Source organism: Prinia subflava, chromosome 1 (genome assembly GCF_021018805.1).
Source record: "Prinia subflava isolate CZ2003 ecotype Zambia chromosome 1, Cam_Psub_1.2, whole genome shotgun sequence".
Classification (NCBI taxonomy): Eukaryota; Metazoa; Chordata; class Aves; order Passeriformes; family Cisticolidae; genus Prinia; species Prinia subflava.
The window spans coordinates 40,162,323-40,178,367 of NC_086247.1; the positions used below are offsets into that span (position 1 = coordinate 40,162,323).

The 16,045-nt window shown below is 40.7% G+C and overlaps 1 protein-coding gene across 3 annotated transcripts in view; it reads left to right on the top strand.

The window, feature by feature from the left end:
* The first annotated feature begins 8,109 nt into the window (after nt 1–8,109).
* RB1CC1 (RB1 inducible coiled-coil 1) overlaps nt 8,110–16,045 on the top strand; it is a 65,570-nt gene continuing 57,634 nt past the window's right edge. For 2 of the 3 annotated variants that reach the window (XM_063394247.1, XM_063394238.1), the window contains exon 1: nt 8,111–8,353. The gene's annotated coding sequence lies outside the window, so the exon portion shown is untranslated. Of the gene's footprint in view, nt 8,354–16,045 lie in introns of all 3 variants that reach the window. The other variant, XM_063394256.1, reaches the window with a different exon arrangement.

Consider the following 16,045-nt stretch of genomic DNA (forward strand, 5'->3'; position numbering starts at 1 on the left):
CCCAAAACAGTCTTCAAGGAAACAGGAATATTGTGCAGGGATTTTGGGCATCTCTACCTGAAACCTCAACCCACAAACCAGCCAACATCACAGCAGTCACTCTGTAAATGTACATCACCAGGCCCTCCAGTGAACCAGACTTGGAAATACAGTTTGACACAATTTTTCTTTCTTTTCTGTGCTTAAATAATCAGTAGGCATGTATTGATCTCTATTACCTCTAACTTGCTTATTTCAGTAGAAGATAGTAACCTGTAATTACTAGGGGTTTGCATGTGTCAGTTTATATTTGGTTATCCTTCATACACTGGCATAAAAATGTACTAAATGAGATAATTTTAGAAATTTCTTTTAGAAAGACATTAGTATTTCAAATTGCAAAATAGCCTACCACAATCTCCATCTATATAAAGAATTCACATTCTACACATATTTGAAAAATCTATACATGTTTTTAAAATGCATAGGAAACACAAATGATGCAATCAAACCAGAAGCCATCTGAGCTGCTGTATTGGAAAGCTCAAGTGAAGAGCAGATTCCAAAGCTGCAAAGCTCTGAAAGAGGACTCTACCAGCACCCACGCCTGATCTCATCAATGAATATAAAAAAGCTCCTAAGAATGAGTAATGAATGCAAGTGCACTCAGAATAGTCAGATTTCTTTTTTTTTTTCTTTTTTTTCTTTTCTTTAATGATTTAAAACCTATTTTAAATTAGTCTACTCCTACAATATCTTTTAAAATAATGTAGCTAGGAATTCAGGGATATTTGAAATATCCCTGCATTTGTATTTGCATTTGGTAATGAAAAGAATCATCATTTCAGTGTACTTAGTTCATCATTTCAGTTTACTCTGTTGAGGTCACTGACTAATTCTTTGAATTGAGACCCTGAGAGCTGTAAAAAAAGGAAGATGATTTTGTTTCTATTCCATTCAGAAATAAAAATTAAAGAAAAATGACTGAATACTATAAGTTACCAGAACAAAGGACAAATAGTATTCAATATGTTCATAGATGATATTTTAAGTTGGCAATTCATCTTTAAGTAGTTACAAAGTGGGTTTTATTTATTTGATTTAAGGCTCTTTGTAGTTTATTTAAATATATTAATAAAATATATTAAAGTGTTTTGGTATCATGAATTTCTAGTTTGTATTACTAGAAAGGTTGGAAGGAGAGGGGAATTTAGATGCTTATTTTAAAAAAGGCAATTAGTACTTAGTAACAAAATGTAAAAAACCCCAAATGGCTAAATTAGTGATTCAGATTAAATATTGCCATACTTTTCTAGCCTCTAAAAATAGACTGCACGTTAAAAGCTAAATATAGAAGGAGTGGACATAATCTAGAGGCATTTGAGTTTGACTCTCTGGAGTGCCTGATGCTGTACATTTCCAGGCCAGCTGCTGCAATGCTGGCTGGCTTGTGGCCTGTGGTTTCAGCTGGAGATGCCTCAAATCCCTGCTCCTGGCACAGCACTGCCGTTTGGATCTGGATTCCCATACTGTTCTGTGGGTTATAGTAAGAGACAAGTTCACTGGCATACTGGGCTAAGGGAGAAGCTGAAGCTTGTATCCCTTGATTTAGAGACTCTATCTTTATGGTTACCAAACCAGGAGAGTGAGCAATGCAAATGATGAAAGGATCAGAATATGTTATCTGTGAACAGAAAGATCATTAGAATGCTATTTTCTAAATGGGGATAGTATATTTTGTTTTTTGTGACTGTAAAATACATCAAGTTTCTAGCAGTACAGGCCAAACAATTCCTGATACAACTTCAACGTGCATATGTAATTGATTTTTTGTTAGCAGGAATTAAACTTAAATTTTAAAACTACAGTTTTATATGTGAACAAAAAGAGCTGCATGGATTAACAAGGAGCTCCTGGACAAAAACAGAAATGGGAGGCCTACAGAGGGTGGAAGTGAAGTAACCTGGATGGAATACTGGCAAATTGTCCCAGCAACCAGGGATCAGGCTAGGCCAATTAAAACCCTGAAAGAATTAAACCTGCCTAGGGATATCAAGAACAGTAAAAGCTTCTCTAGGTACATAAGTAGTAAAAGGAAGACTAGGGAAAATGTGGGTCCTCTCCAGAAAGGAATCAGGGAGCTGGTTACCCAGGACATGGAGAAGGTTGAGGTACTCCACGACTTTTTTTGCCTCAGTCTTCACAGGCAAGTGCTCCAGCCACACCACCTGAGTTGCAGAAGGTAAAGGCAGGGACTGGAAGAATGAAGAACTGCCAGCTGTAGCAGAAGAGCAGGTTTGAGACCATCTAAGAAACCTGAAGGTACACAAGTCCTGATAAGTCGCATGCATGAGTCTTGAGGGAACCAGCACAGAAAGTGGCTGAACTACTTTCCATTATATTTGAGAAGTCCAGTGAAGTTCCCATTGACTGGAAAAGAGGGACCAAATCTCTTTAAAGGAGAAAAATGAAATACAGGCCTATGACTAATACCAGTTTGCTCACTATTGTGTCCCCAACTCCAGTCCTTAGTAAAGCTCTAAGATACAAGAAAGAAGTCTTTTACAATGAAGGTTTTAAAATGATGGAATAGCCTGCCTAAGAGGTGGTGGATGCCCCATGCCTGGAAACATTCAAGGCCAGGTTGGATGGAGCTCTCAGTAACCTGGTCAAGTTGAAGATGTCCCTGTCCATGGCAAGAGGGTTGGAAGCAGATGATCTTTAAGGTTCCTTCCAATCCAAACCATTCTATGATTCTATGAACATGTCTTCAATGCTTTAATAGGAAAAACCAAAGCTGATAGACAGTAAAGACTGAGAATTCTATTCTCAGTAACACTAAATATTCAGTAATGTTGACACAGCCATAACTTTCTACAAATACTATTAACAATATTACTGTTGTTCTTTGTAGTCTGCACTGTAATGCTTGTCTGACCTTGTACTCATTATCATCTGAGTGCTGAGGAGAGCTGATGGTATTGGAAGGTCTCTTACACAAATGCAGCCTCTTAAATGAAAAAGCACAACAAAGGATTTTTACAGGATTATTCAGGATGTGTGTTTTCCCTTGACAGCTTCTGTCCTTAACCACTTCTGAGGGTATGTCCATTCTGACTTTTTAATCTGAGATTTAAATGTCCTTTGCATATTGCTGCACAGGACCAAGAACTGATCTCATGACCTAGATGTTAAATTGATCCTAACTATTCCCTTCCTGCAAGAAGCTCTGGCAGCAAACAAGAAAAATCACTCATGAATTCAAAACTTGTGTAGTCAGAAGCACTGAAACTTTGAGAAGCCATACGATGTTAAAATCACTGGTTAGGTATGAACCATAATGAGGTCAGAGGGAGTGGCATGCTTTCAAAATGGCATCAGCTGTTCTTGAGTCACTGACCATCCAAAAACAAATTAGTGATTGCTTATGTCCATAAGCAGTCAGTGCTCTCGAAAAGAAGCAAGAGATGAGATAGGACTTGGTGTTTGCCACAGACTGCCTGGCTACATTAAAGGATAATTGAAGTTCTTGAATCTCTCTCAAAACATGCAGGAGCACTTGTGCTGTTGGAGGCTGGTGTTCACTTTGCATATTCCAGGTCAGAACAGTACTTTGTCCTTTAAAAAAATATTGGTTTCTGAAGCGGTTGTTTAGTTGGAGGAAGACCTAAATTGAAAACAAATACTTGTTGAAGATTACTTTGCAAGATGTCACAAAGCATCAACAGAGAAGGAAGGAGCTTGGGTTTAGAGCATCAGCTTGACCTAGCAGAGGAATGAATAGAGCTGTTCCTAGTATTTGAAAAAAGGGAAAAAAACAAACAAAGAAATGAACCAACAAACTCCCAACAAAACAAAAATCAAGGGAAATAGAGGAAGATAGCAATATGTTTGGTTTTGACTGGGGCAGAGTAAATGTTCCTCTTAGTATTTGGTACAGTGCTGTGTTTTTTTATTTAGTGTGAGAATAATGTTGATAACACACTGATGGTTTTGTTGTTGCTAAGCAGGGCTTATCCCGAGTCAAGGACTTTCCAGTTTCCCATGCTCTGGCAGTGAGCAGGTGCACAAGAAGCCAGGAGGGTGAAGGGTCAGCACAGCTGACCTGAACTGGCCAAAGGGATGTTGTATATCATAGAGTGTCATGCTCAGGGGATGAACTGGGGGGAGTTGAGGCTGGGAGGGGCGAATTACTGCTCAAGGCAGGGCTGGGCATTTGTCGGTGGGTAGTGAGCAACTGATTTAGGCATTACTTGTCTGTTTCAGGTTTTATTTTCTCTCTTCTTGTTGTCTATATTATTATTATATTACTTTGTTTGAATTATTGAACTGTTTCTATCTCAACTCATGTGTTTTACAATTATTTCCTGCTTCTCCTCCACATCTCACTGCAGAGGAGAGCTGTCTGAGCAAGCAGCTTTGTGGTACTTGGTGGCTGGCTGGGTTTAAACCAAGACACAGCAGTAGGGGAAGCAGAAGTACACAGGGTGAATTTCTGGCAAGCAGAGCTAAAGAAAATAGGAAGATGTGGGTTTTGAAGTACATTTGGAACTAAATAAACACTGACAGTATTGGCCTGTTACCAGCACGAAGATAACAATTGTACAGAAAAACTGTCACCAGACTCATTGATACTGTGGGACTGTGCCCCTTGGCCATGACAGTGTCCCTTGCTGCCAGTCTTGGCTCCCAGTTTGCTTTCCCTTAAAGAGCAGCTCACTCTTTTTGCTCTCTGACTACAGCTGCATAAATACATAGTTTAAGAGATACATTGTTTGGTATGCCAAATTTAGCACACAAAATTAAAAGCACACAGTGAAAAACTCCTTCAACCTTCTTGGTTATTTTACAGAATGTGAAAAAATATATAGGTGGATCCTAAACAGTGTCTTGAAAGAATAATAACCTACCTTTTGTACAGCACTTTGTGAAGAATTCTCAGTAACCCTGATTCAATGCTTTCTTTTTGTGTATCCTAGAGCAAAAACTTCTTCATAAAAAGCTGCTTTTTTGGGAATGAAGTGCTAGATATAATATTAAATTTTAGGTTTTGTTCAGACAGGCTCATGAAAAAACCCTGTAATTAGTTGTTTGGCATGAAGTGTCTCTGGAACACTTTGAGAGGAAGCAACATAATGAAATGTTACAAGAACAAGCCAGAACAACCTGCTCTGCTAGCAGCATTTTGCTTACTCCCCAGAACCGAAGTTCCTGCTTCAGTCCTGCCTGAGCTGCCTCTCAAATCAATCTACAGTTGTCCCACACATGCTGTAAAAACCAGAATCATGCTTAAGTGCCTGAAGCCTCATTTTATGCAATTGTTGAAAGCCTGACTAGCAGAGGTGCTTTGCCAGAAAACTATAAGCCCTGTCGGCACTGCTGCTTTCGTGCTTGAAGAGATGCTGCTGCTTCTCTTGCCAATGCCTCAGCTCCTCAAACTTCAGGAGGTAACTCTCAATAGTTGCTCCTCAAGAGAATTTTACTGAGATTTATTCATGCTTCAGGCTTACCAAACCTCAAAGGTTTTTTTATTACCTTTTGAAAAGAGTGCATGCCACTTGTTCTGTCAAGTTCTATCTGGATATCATTACTTCCACACTAAAGGTTAGTCCTTCATCACAATCAAAATTTTATGAAGAAGATGACCATTTTAGGAGATGCAAAAACCAGAACTCAGCATCTGTAGAAATAAAATAACACAGTTTTGACATAATCAGTGTTATATTACAGAAAGCTGCCTTGAATTGCTTTGATAGAAACTTGTATTATACTTCCCATTACATTACATCCGTTTGAGTACTGATGTCTCCACAGCTCTGTTTATTGTTGTAGCTTGAAGTTCCAAACGTGTGTCTTTCAGAATATGGACACATCTCCCAAAAAGCTGCAGAGTTGGGGAGTACTTGTTTATGAGGTGCCACAAGGTGGCAACTGGGGGCTTTCTTTAAAAGGACAGGAAATTCCTGTCTGGACAGGTTGTGACTGTTCAACATAGTCTTTAATGTGTCAAACAGGCAGGAAGCTCCCCAATGTAGCAGAGGTGGCTCCCACAAGTTTACTGTGCAAACCATAAGCCTGGTCCAGCTTGTGAGAAGTACCTTAACACACTAGAAGACTGCAACTAGGTCACCCCAAAGTCTTTTCTGGGATGAACAAAGCAAATTCTCTCAGCTTTTCCTCATAGAAGAGATCCTCCATCCTCTACTCATCCTGGTGGCCTCCTCTGGACTCTTTCCAGAGTGTCCATGTCCTTCCTGTGCTTGGGACCACAAGATGCTTGCACTCTTTTCAGCAATCCTCTTCTTAGGTACGGAGTATGTTCTATATCTGAATATGCCCTGGCCACAACACTACACTTTGACATGGCCTGCTCCCTGTGGTGTATGTTATGGAAGGAGAGGTGAAGGTAGGCAGCAGAGAAAGTACAATCCAGCTGTATGGTGTTCTCAAGGGATCTTGGTTACAGGATGTCCTTGATGCCAGTACTGTGATCCTCTCCCACACCTCCCAATCAAACAAGCCTCTGGCTTGCATTCCTCTTAAATTCACTCTTCTCTGATTTATGTGGAAATGTCCTCATCTCCATATAAGAAAAGTTCTGTAGCTAAGCCTCTAAAGAAACTTGTAACAAAACAGAAACCAAAAGTGACATTTTGCTTTCTCAGACAAGAATAAAAGGTCAGTTCCCACCTTACAGCTCATGGACTGCTTTATGTCAAAAGTTCTCTGAGTACCTGAACCTGGGGGATGAGTCCGGCCTGGACATTGAGTGCACCCGGGGCCATCCTCACTTGCTGGCACAGGGATGAATTGAACATTTGCTAATTTCTGCCCAGCAACTGGAAACGCAAACTGCCATCCTCTTAAATGCTGAAATAATAGTCAATGCCTATGGCAGGAAAAAGAATAGAGTGACAGAGAGCCCTTGATTCCCATGCTATGAATCCTTCTCTTTTTATTTCTTTCCAGTTTGTCCTTGCTAGCAAGTCTCAACTTTTAGCCTCAAAAAATTCTTGTGTGTTTGCAAATAGACACATCCTTTGGTTGGACTGGCCATGGTAATCTCACTTTCTGTAAGTGACAGGGGATAGCTAGAAGTTTGGTAGGAACTACTGTCTCTGTAGTTGTAAATGTTTGATAAGTTTCTCTAGTAGAAGCTGAATTTTTTCTGTCTGTGAAGAATGTAAGAAAATTTTGCAAATCATCTAAACCGATTTTTGTAATATTTCTTTTTATAATTCCAAATGTCAATGAGGCATCTAAGTTATTTCAGTACAGTTCTTTACAATAAAACTCAAAACATACCAGACAGATATCTAAACCTCGCTGTAGGTTTCCTAAACTTTTGATCTCTTGTCATCTCAGATTAAAATGAAATTGAATAAGCTTCCTGCTCGGTTAAGGCCATGGGCCTGACTTCCAAAAGCCAATCACGTCCTGTGCTGGATCAAAAGCAGCGCAGCCAGCAGGGCAAGGGAAGGAATCCTGCCTCTTTGCTCCGCTCTCCTGACACCGCACCCGCAGCGCTGCATCCAGCTCTGGGGTCCCGCCAGAGGAAGGACATGGACCTGGTGGGACTGAGTCCAGAGCAGGCCGTCAAACTGACCAGAGGGGTGGAGCACCGCTCCTGGGAGGAAAGGCTGCAAGAATTGGGACTGCTCAGCCTGGAAAATAGGAGGCTTTCGGGGGTGACCCGACTGTGGCCTTCCAGTATTCTAAGGGAAGTTGGAGGAAACACGGGTCAAGACTATTTACAAGTGCATACAGAGACAGGGTGAATGCGTTTAAGTTGAAAAAGAGTAGGTTTAGATTAGATACTAGGAAAAAAAGCTTTAGTGTGACGGTGTGAAGAAATGGAACTGGCTGCCCAGAGGTACCGTGGGAAGATCCTGAACACATCCCTGGAAGTATTCAGGGCCGGGGTGGATCGAGCCGCGAGCACCCCGGCCGGGTGGCCGGTGGCCCTGCCGTGCGCGGAGGGGCTGGAAGCGGAGCGCTCCCGCCGCCCCTTCCACCCCACAGCGCTCCCGGGCTGCGCGCGCCCGCCCGGCCCTCGCGCCGCCGCCGCTTCCGCCGCGCGGTCCCTCCCGCGGGCCGCCCCCTCCCGGCAGCCCTCGCGCCGGAAGCGGCTGACGACAACAACAAACACCGGCGGCGGCGGCGGCCGCGCCAGGCAGGGCTCCTCCGGTCCCTGCAGCCCCCGGCCCGCCCCGCCGAGCCGCCTCTCTCGGCCCGCCGCCTCTCCCCGCTCGGCCGCGGGCCCCGTCGAGGCGCTGCGCGCCCCCGCGGAGCCGCCGGGCCCGGCCGCGCGGCGCGGGAGGGACGCGCCGCCACCGCCGCAGGATGAGCGGCGCTGCCCGCGCGGGACCCGGGGGTGAGTGCCGAGCGCTGCCCGGGGACGTGCGGGCTTCCCCCGCCGCCCCGCTCAGCCCCTCCCAGCCGCGGGGAAGGCGGGGACTCTGGTACCGGGAGGGCGGCCTTGGCGAGGGGCGGCGGTCCCGGCGCTGGGCGCAGGGCTGTACCCGGGGGGCGGGCGACAAAGAACTGGGAGGCGCGGAGCGGGGGTCCAGGAGGACCGGGATCCCGCGGCTGGAGCCGGTCCCGGGCGGGGGAGCGGCCCCGGCGCAGCTGCTGTGGGGAGGTGGTGGCTGGCAGCCCTGAGAGGGGAGCAGCGCCGGGCGGGCCGGGGTGCTCCCTGCCTGCCCAGGGCTCCGCTGCCGGGGCGAGGGATTCGCGGTGAAGTTACTACAAGGAATGACTCAGCCTGGCAGCGCCTCCGTGCTCGCCGTCGGCGGCGGTCGGGCGAGCGCCGTGCAGAAGCGTTGTGTGTTTACAAACGTTGTTCTGCCTCTCCCTCGGTTGTTTACTTGGTCCTGCTCCCCAGGAAGCATGTGTCCTGAAATGAATTTTCCCTTCGGTTTTTTCCTTACGGCTCTTTAGTAGACTTTCGGGCTGTTCTGTGGATCAGTGCTCGCTTTTCTTTCTCGCTGACCCCCAAAAGTACTGGCTGCCAGTGATCCAGAGATAGAAATCCTAATACGAATGCTGGGACAGTTAAACGAGCTGACCTTTGTAATGCTCATGTTTCTTAATTAACATCTTCTAGACATGAAATAAAAAGTTATGTCTGGTCCTGAGAAATCCAGAAGTGTTAGTTTAGACCTCATATAACGATAGCTTTTCCTTTCTTTCTTTTTTTTTTTTTTTTTTTTTTTTTTTTTTTTTTTTTTTTTTTTAATTGTAATTACCTGATATGTCCTGGCCATGAGCCATTTCTTGTGGTTCATATTTTAAGCTTTCACCTTTATTTCTTTATGGGAGAGAATGAAGAGGTTGAGGTTTGGTTCTTTTTTCCTTGTATTCACATATATGTGTGTCAGAAGTAGTTTGTGCTGTTGGAGTTATGGAAGAACACTTCTGGAGTTGTGTTTTTAATTTCATGGTAAAAGGTACCTTAGCAGTGCTGGAGAAATAACAAGAATGGAAAAACATGTTTCAGACAGGTGAATATTATACAGATGAGAAGTACTGTGAGGAATAACACTATAAATAGAATCAGAATTGTAGAATGGCCTAGGTTGGAAGGCACCTTAAAGATCATCTAGTTCCAACCTCCCTGCCATGGGCAGGGACACCTTCCACTAGACCTGGTTGCTCAAAACTCCATCCAGCCTGTCCCTGAACACTTCCAGAAGATGGGACATCCACAGCTTCTCTGGGCAACCTGTTCTATTGTCTCACCATCTTCACAGTATTTCTTCCTTATATCCAATCTTATCTTATACTCTTTCAATTTAAAGCTATTTCTCCTTGTCTTGTCCCATACATACCCTTCTAAAAAGTTTATCTCCATACATCATGGAAGTACTAGATAGTAATAATAATAAGAAGAATGAAAACATGCAGTATTATGGTATATTTAAGTTGTGAATTTTAAGAATATTTAGTATGTAGTGCCTTGGGAAATTTTTGGAAGAGGAAGCACATGAAGAAATGACCTTACTCTTACCTTGTGGTCTAATATAAACTTTTGTGCCAAGAAGCAAATATTAACAAGAAAGACTTTAGATGTTCTAACATCATTAAGTTTAGACTAAGATGTGCATAGGATATATTTGTACTTGCTCTAAATGCTGTCAGGAACTCAAAATGGCTTTATTATGTTAAGAGTAGTAAAGAAAATTACTTGCTGAAGAGCACATCATAAAGGACTGCAGCTGTGCCAGTTCTAGAGCTGGAAATACCAACGGGATTTTTTGGGATAATGGATTACTGTAAGATAGACCTAATTGCACGTTGGGAGTTTGTTATTGTTGTCCACTCTGTACAAGTAGCTGTGTGTTTTGTAGATCGTAAAATACCAATCTCTCTTAGCCACAGTTGTGTTGCTCTAGGCTTGTGCTCAGTACAGATTTGGGTTAGTAGTTTCTGAGATCGTGTTCGAGGGGCTGTCTCTCTCCCCATGTCAGGTTACTATATTTATAATTAGAAGTGTATGCAGCAGCCTTGTGCTCTGGCTGGAGAAGAGGGCAAGGGTTATTTCGAGGTCTTTTGTGGTGTCTGTTTAAAAAACGGTGTGTCCCTGCATGTTGTCTGAATACAGCCGTTAGGTAGCCTTGTCGAAACTAAGGTGGAAAACATAATTTCTAAAGTGAACTTCAGTTATTTTGATTTAATAGGGGACTGAGTCTTTGTTGGGCATAAGGGAGTAGCACATGTTGATTTGTTTTTGATAAGAGTGGCAGTTACAGTGGAGTCACTGGAAAGAATTTTTCTGTATGTTATCAGTGTGTCCTTAAGTCTTTATTTGGTTTTAAACTAGCAGATACTTTCTGTGAAAGACTGGCCTAGAGTGGTGTGAGGGTCTTGAGACTGAAATTGGACAGTATGGGCTCATTAGCACGTTGAGGTAAAGTGAAAACAAGTTCTAGTGAAATGTTATAGTGTGTGTACCCAGTTGACATGAGCCACTCCAGTCATTTGGATAGTGCCCAGGAAGTCATGTGTCTCCTTCTGCATTTGCAGTATTGCTCAAGAAATTTGTGCTCCTGATTTTTGGTTCACAGCTCAATGACATTATATGAAGAGTTTCTGAAGATGAGGAGGGAACAAAAAAACCTTACTACTTACAAGGAGCCTATTAATAGTTAGCATTCTGATGCAAAGTTGTTTATCAGTATTACCGAGTAGCAAACACTTGATTACAAGATGCCAACTTACATAATAATATTGTATTATACTGCAGGATGTGATTGAATGCAATGATACCAAACAGGCAAAAAAACCCCATTAATATGTAAATTACTAATCCAATTACAAGAATTACAGAATGTCTGTTTTCTAGCTGATTTGCCAGACTAATGATTTTGGTGTACAAGTTGAAAGATCTTCACATGGATTGCATATTGTAAAAGCCTATAGCGTGATTAAGGGTGATAAAGAAATTGCTAGCAATTATTTTTGTGGAGTAATTCACATTCTGTGGTTACTGCAAAAGTCACTTGGCTATTTATGAGTTAATTCATAGTCCAGATCCACTCTTCAGTTTTTATTTAAATTTTAGAGTTTTTTTAATGTAACCCAGTAGAAAGGCAAGGTGGAAGGCATCATAGCCATGTACCAGCTCTTTCTATCTTTTCTATTTGTAAGCAGGGTTGGAAGTGGATATACTTTGTGTTTTCTAATAGAGTCCAAGCATAACTATTGCTAATAATATATAAATAATATTTCAATACTGATTATTGGAAGTTGTCAATAGAAATGTCAAAACAAATTTATTGATACCACATTTACGTTCGTAGATTGAGACCGGGCTGGTTAGGAGAAACACCAGGGCTTGTTAGGTCAATTCTTGTTTGTCTTCTGTCCGTCTCTGGGTGTGTATTTTCCTTTTGTTGTTCAGGTTTGTGGTCCATGGTTCAGCAGGGTTCTGAGCTCAAGCTACCAGCTCAAGCAACAGCTCAGTGTAGCTTTTTATGACCATCCAAGATGGTGACAGTTTCTTTTGGAAATAGATTTTGCAGCTGGGCCTGCTGTCTTTATTGCATCAAAGTGAAATGATTACAATGTGCTATGTTATATAGCTTTAGTAGTCTGTGCATCTAGAAAATAAGCTGTGGTAGAATGTAGTAGACTGTTTTCTATGATTTAGTGCAAGTAAGTGTAAAAAAGCTTGTTTGAGTGCTGTATGACTTTTTTTCTAACCTGTGTTAATGGAAAGTAAAATATAAAACTGCTTTGCTGATTAGTTGGGTTCCAAATGTCCTGCATGTCTTGCTGTGTAATGCTATAGGATCAATGAGAAGAATAGTGTGTGGATATTTGAGAGCAGCTCTGCCTAAGTAATGTTCTAATGGGTTTTTAACTGACTTCAGAACATGGATTTATTTTCTCTTTCTAAAATAGCTTATGTTTTCTTACCTCATAAGACTTTCTTTTAAAACAATGTTTTTGTTTTTTCAAGAGAGTAGGAAAGCTGTGGTGGTGATAGTGAAATAGGTGTTCAGTATTTCAATTGCATGTTGCTTTTATTTGGAAGGATTAGGTGGAATTAGTATCTGTGTGATACAATCTTTACTACTTTTCTTGAAGATGTGTTTGACAGGCCAGTATGCTGTTTTCATTTTGAACAGATTGAAAACTACATGTATTTTATACATATATTTTATACATATAGGTAGAATGCAGTATTGAAGAACTGATTACAGGGAGAGTTTTACTTACATTGTGGATTCAAAAAGTTGTACCACCCTTAGCAAAGCAAAAATATAATTTCTGTAAAAATTGCTCTTTGCTGAGGTTTTTGAAAGTTTGAGGTAGCTGTTTCTGGGTTCCACAATTCTGTTTTGATTTAGTTTTATAATTGAACATGTTATGCTCTTTTGTGTTGTAGTTATAGCAGCAGTACTTTCTGCTCTTTATCATTGAAATGGTGTGGTTTTTATCCCTGATATTGCAGGGACTTTCAATGTCAGTGGTTTATCTCAAACTTTATTTTGAGTTTGTTGATGCCAAGTAGCTGTGCTGGTATGTGAAAATTTGACCCTTATTTATTGTAGTTGGCTTAGGATAAGCAGTTCATACTGAAAAAATGGTGCTTTTATTTATACAGTTTTTCTTCCATCCTCCACAGTGTGTATCTTTATTAAATTCAGATGAAGATTCTTACATAAGAATATATTGTATAACAGGACTAGAAGCTGTCTTCTAATACATTGTGCTTATGCTATATTGTAAGTGTTCTACTAGTAAATTCAAGCTGACTTCTCTATTTAAAAATATTCTTTACAAGTACTTGTGTTGTCTACTGATTGAAAGAGACTTGTTTCTCACCCAGTGAATGGTTTGAACATATGACTCAAAATTTTCAGTTCTCTCTGAATGAAGGGGGGAGGGGTAGTGTGTAATGTTCATTTTTATATGAAAGGCTTGGTGGTAAAATAAACCTATACATTTCAAAAAGCAGCTGTACTGTGACAACGTTTTGACATGCTTGTTATGGCTCTAAACAGCACAACCAGGGTTCAATAAGGCAGGAATATAGATGTAATACCTCAATCATTCTAAGTTGTGTTTTTCTTTGGTTTTCTTGGGGTTTCTTTGGTGGTTATATAGTTCTTAAGTTGGTAAAACTGCATAAAAGAATTTATCGGTGCAACTTGTTAGGCGTTATAAGCTACCAAAGATTTATATTCCAGAAAGGTAAAGAAGGGCATGTGAAAATTAGAAAACACCTTCTTGAGATTAGAGGCAGTTTAATATTCTGCAAACTATCCCGCAGCTTTTCTCATTTCTCAGCACATTGCTGTTATTTTCTTTCACACTGTTGCCAATAGAGATCCCAAAGTGATTTGTAAATATGTGATATCCAAGGACAGTTAATAAACTGATTTGAGAAGAACTTAGACATTTCTGAATATGTATTCCAAGGGAGACTGGGGGTTATGTCAGCTCTATATCTTGCTGATGGTAACTTACTTTCAGATACCACTGAAAATAAAGAAGGTTGATGAATAGGAGGAGGTTGGTAGGTGACATGTGAGTTATAAGTAACTTTAAAAACAGAAATTTGATAAATTCTATTTTTAGATCATGAAAGTTCTTATATTAATTTTATAGTTAATACAGGATAAGAAAAATTTGAAACAAGGTTGAAAGTTGCAAACCAATTAAACAGTTTACCAAGATGGTAGTGGATTTCCTTATTACTAGAAAACTTCATATTTTTTTTTAATCTGATTGCTTAGGAACAGAAATTAAGGAAGAACCTGTGACTTTTATGTAGGCAGTCAGACTAAATCACAAGGATCTTTACTTGCTTTACATTTCATTATTGTCAATCTTTGACTTTCTTTTCCATCTGTAGTATTTTTATTCCTGTGAAGTAAATGCCATTTAATCAGTCTTATGTTCTGAATTTTCATTTTTTACATAGTTCTGGCCAAGATTTTTCTTTTTCCCACATAATTGTAGCATTAGGATGTTGTATCTGAAAAGGGAAGAACAGGGGAAATGGCCTCCTAGACTATATTTTGAGAAACTCTGTCCTTGGTTGCATATGTATTAATTGCAAATTTTCAAGTTATCTTAGCCTGCTTTTTAAGAGGGTACTGGTTTGGAGTTTTTTTACTAGGTTTCCAAGAAGTGATCTATTAGTAGCTGAGGATGGCATGGGCAGTTAAAAATGTGAATGACGCCCTCTGAGAATTCTCACTTCTTGAATGATAATTGTGATGTTGAGTATCCTCTGTATTCGTTGGCCTCTTTCCAGCTTTAGTTGAAGTGTAGTTTGTGGAGTTATGTAATGAACCGTGGAACCAATTTGAATTATCAGTATCCTGGAGAAGTATACTGTTTCTAACTTATTACAGCAAAGTCATCCAGTTTATTCCACAGAAATATGGGTAGTTGTACCAGTGAAAGTTGATGCAGGGAAAGGACCAGAAGAACTGGCTGAGGAAAGGGATCATAAGTCTGGTGCTCTTTCTGCTGCCACAGTTGGTGGTCTTGGTTGATCAGAGAGTGTTAGTGGAAAAAAGTGTTGGTGTTGACTTGTCTGGGTTTCGTATAAGAAAGAATGGAATTTTTGTTGTCTGTTTCTTGCAGGATTGTTTGCAAACACTGGAAGATTTTACATGCTAATTATTTTAAAGGGTATGTACCTACAGGAAGAACCTTCCCACCACTGGGAGTCAGTCAGTAGCTTGAATAAAACCGCCTGAAGCTCCATGTACCCGAGTACCAATCTTTGCAAAGAGAATGTACTAGTCTCTGTAATTCGAGGGAGGCTTGTACTCCACAAATACTTTCAAATGGTAAAATTATACATTAAAAAAGAAAAATCTGACAAAACCTTCAGTTAAATTTGACAAAAACTAGGGCTCAGGCAGCTGTGAAGAAACTTGTTTCCATCAATTAAAAATGAAAAAAGGAAATAAAGAAAAGGGATTCTTCTACAGGCTGTGGGCTGTTTCCTAGCAATAAGAGTGTCAGAAATCCTAGGTTTGTTTTCTGGCTTATACCTGTTAACTGAGGCACAGAAGTTTCATTTTTTATCATGTAAGAGATGTGAGGTTTTGAAAAATGGGGTAAAATTGTATTTACTATTGGAAGAGGAGAACTTCTGTCTGATCTGTTATATGGACTGTGCTTTGGCAGCTCCTCAACTTGGTGAAAGCAGCAGTGTAAATGGATGCTAACCATCAGATTTGAAGCTTTATAATCACATCCATATGGAATCATGACACAGTGCCTGATAATGGGCTTGTTGCCTTATGAACATGTTTGAAGTTATTGTGTTCCTAGAATTGACAGTATAAGTTTTGTCTGAACTTGTTTTGGGCCACACTGATTTCAAAGCTGCTCTTAAATGAATGGTGTTTTCTTGCCTGCCCAGATTTGCTTTCAATCTGCCCTTTCACCCTTGGTGTTGTTGAGGACCTCTGAAGGCATTGCAGCACCTACTTAGCTGAATGAGGAGCTTCCAGGTAATTCAGAGTTTTAGGAGCAACTCTGAATATGATGGCCATATGTAACTGAAGTATTAGGCTAGTAAAATATAAAATGA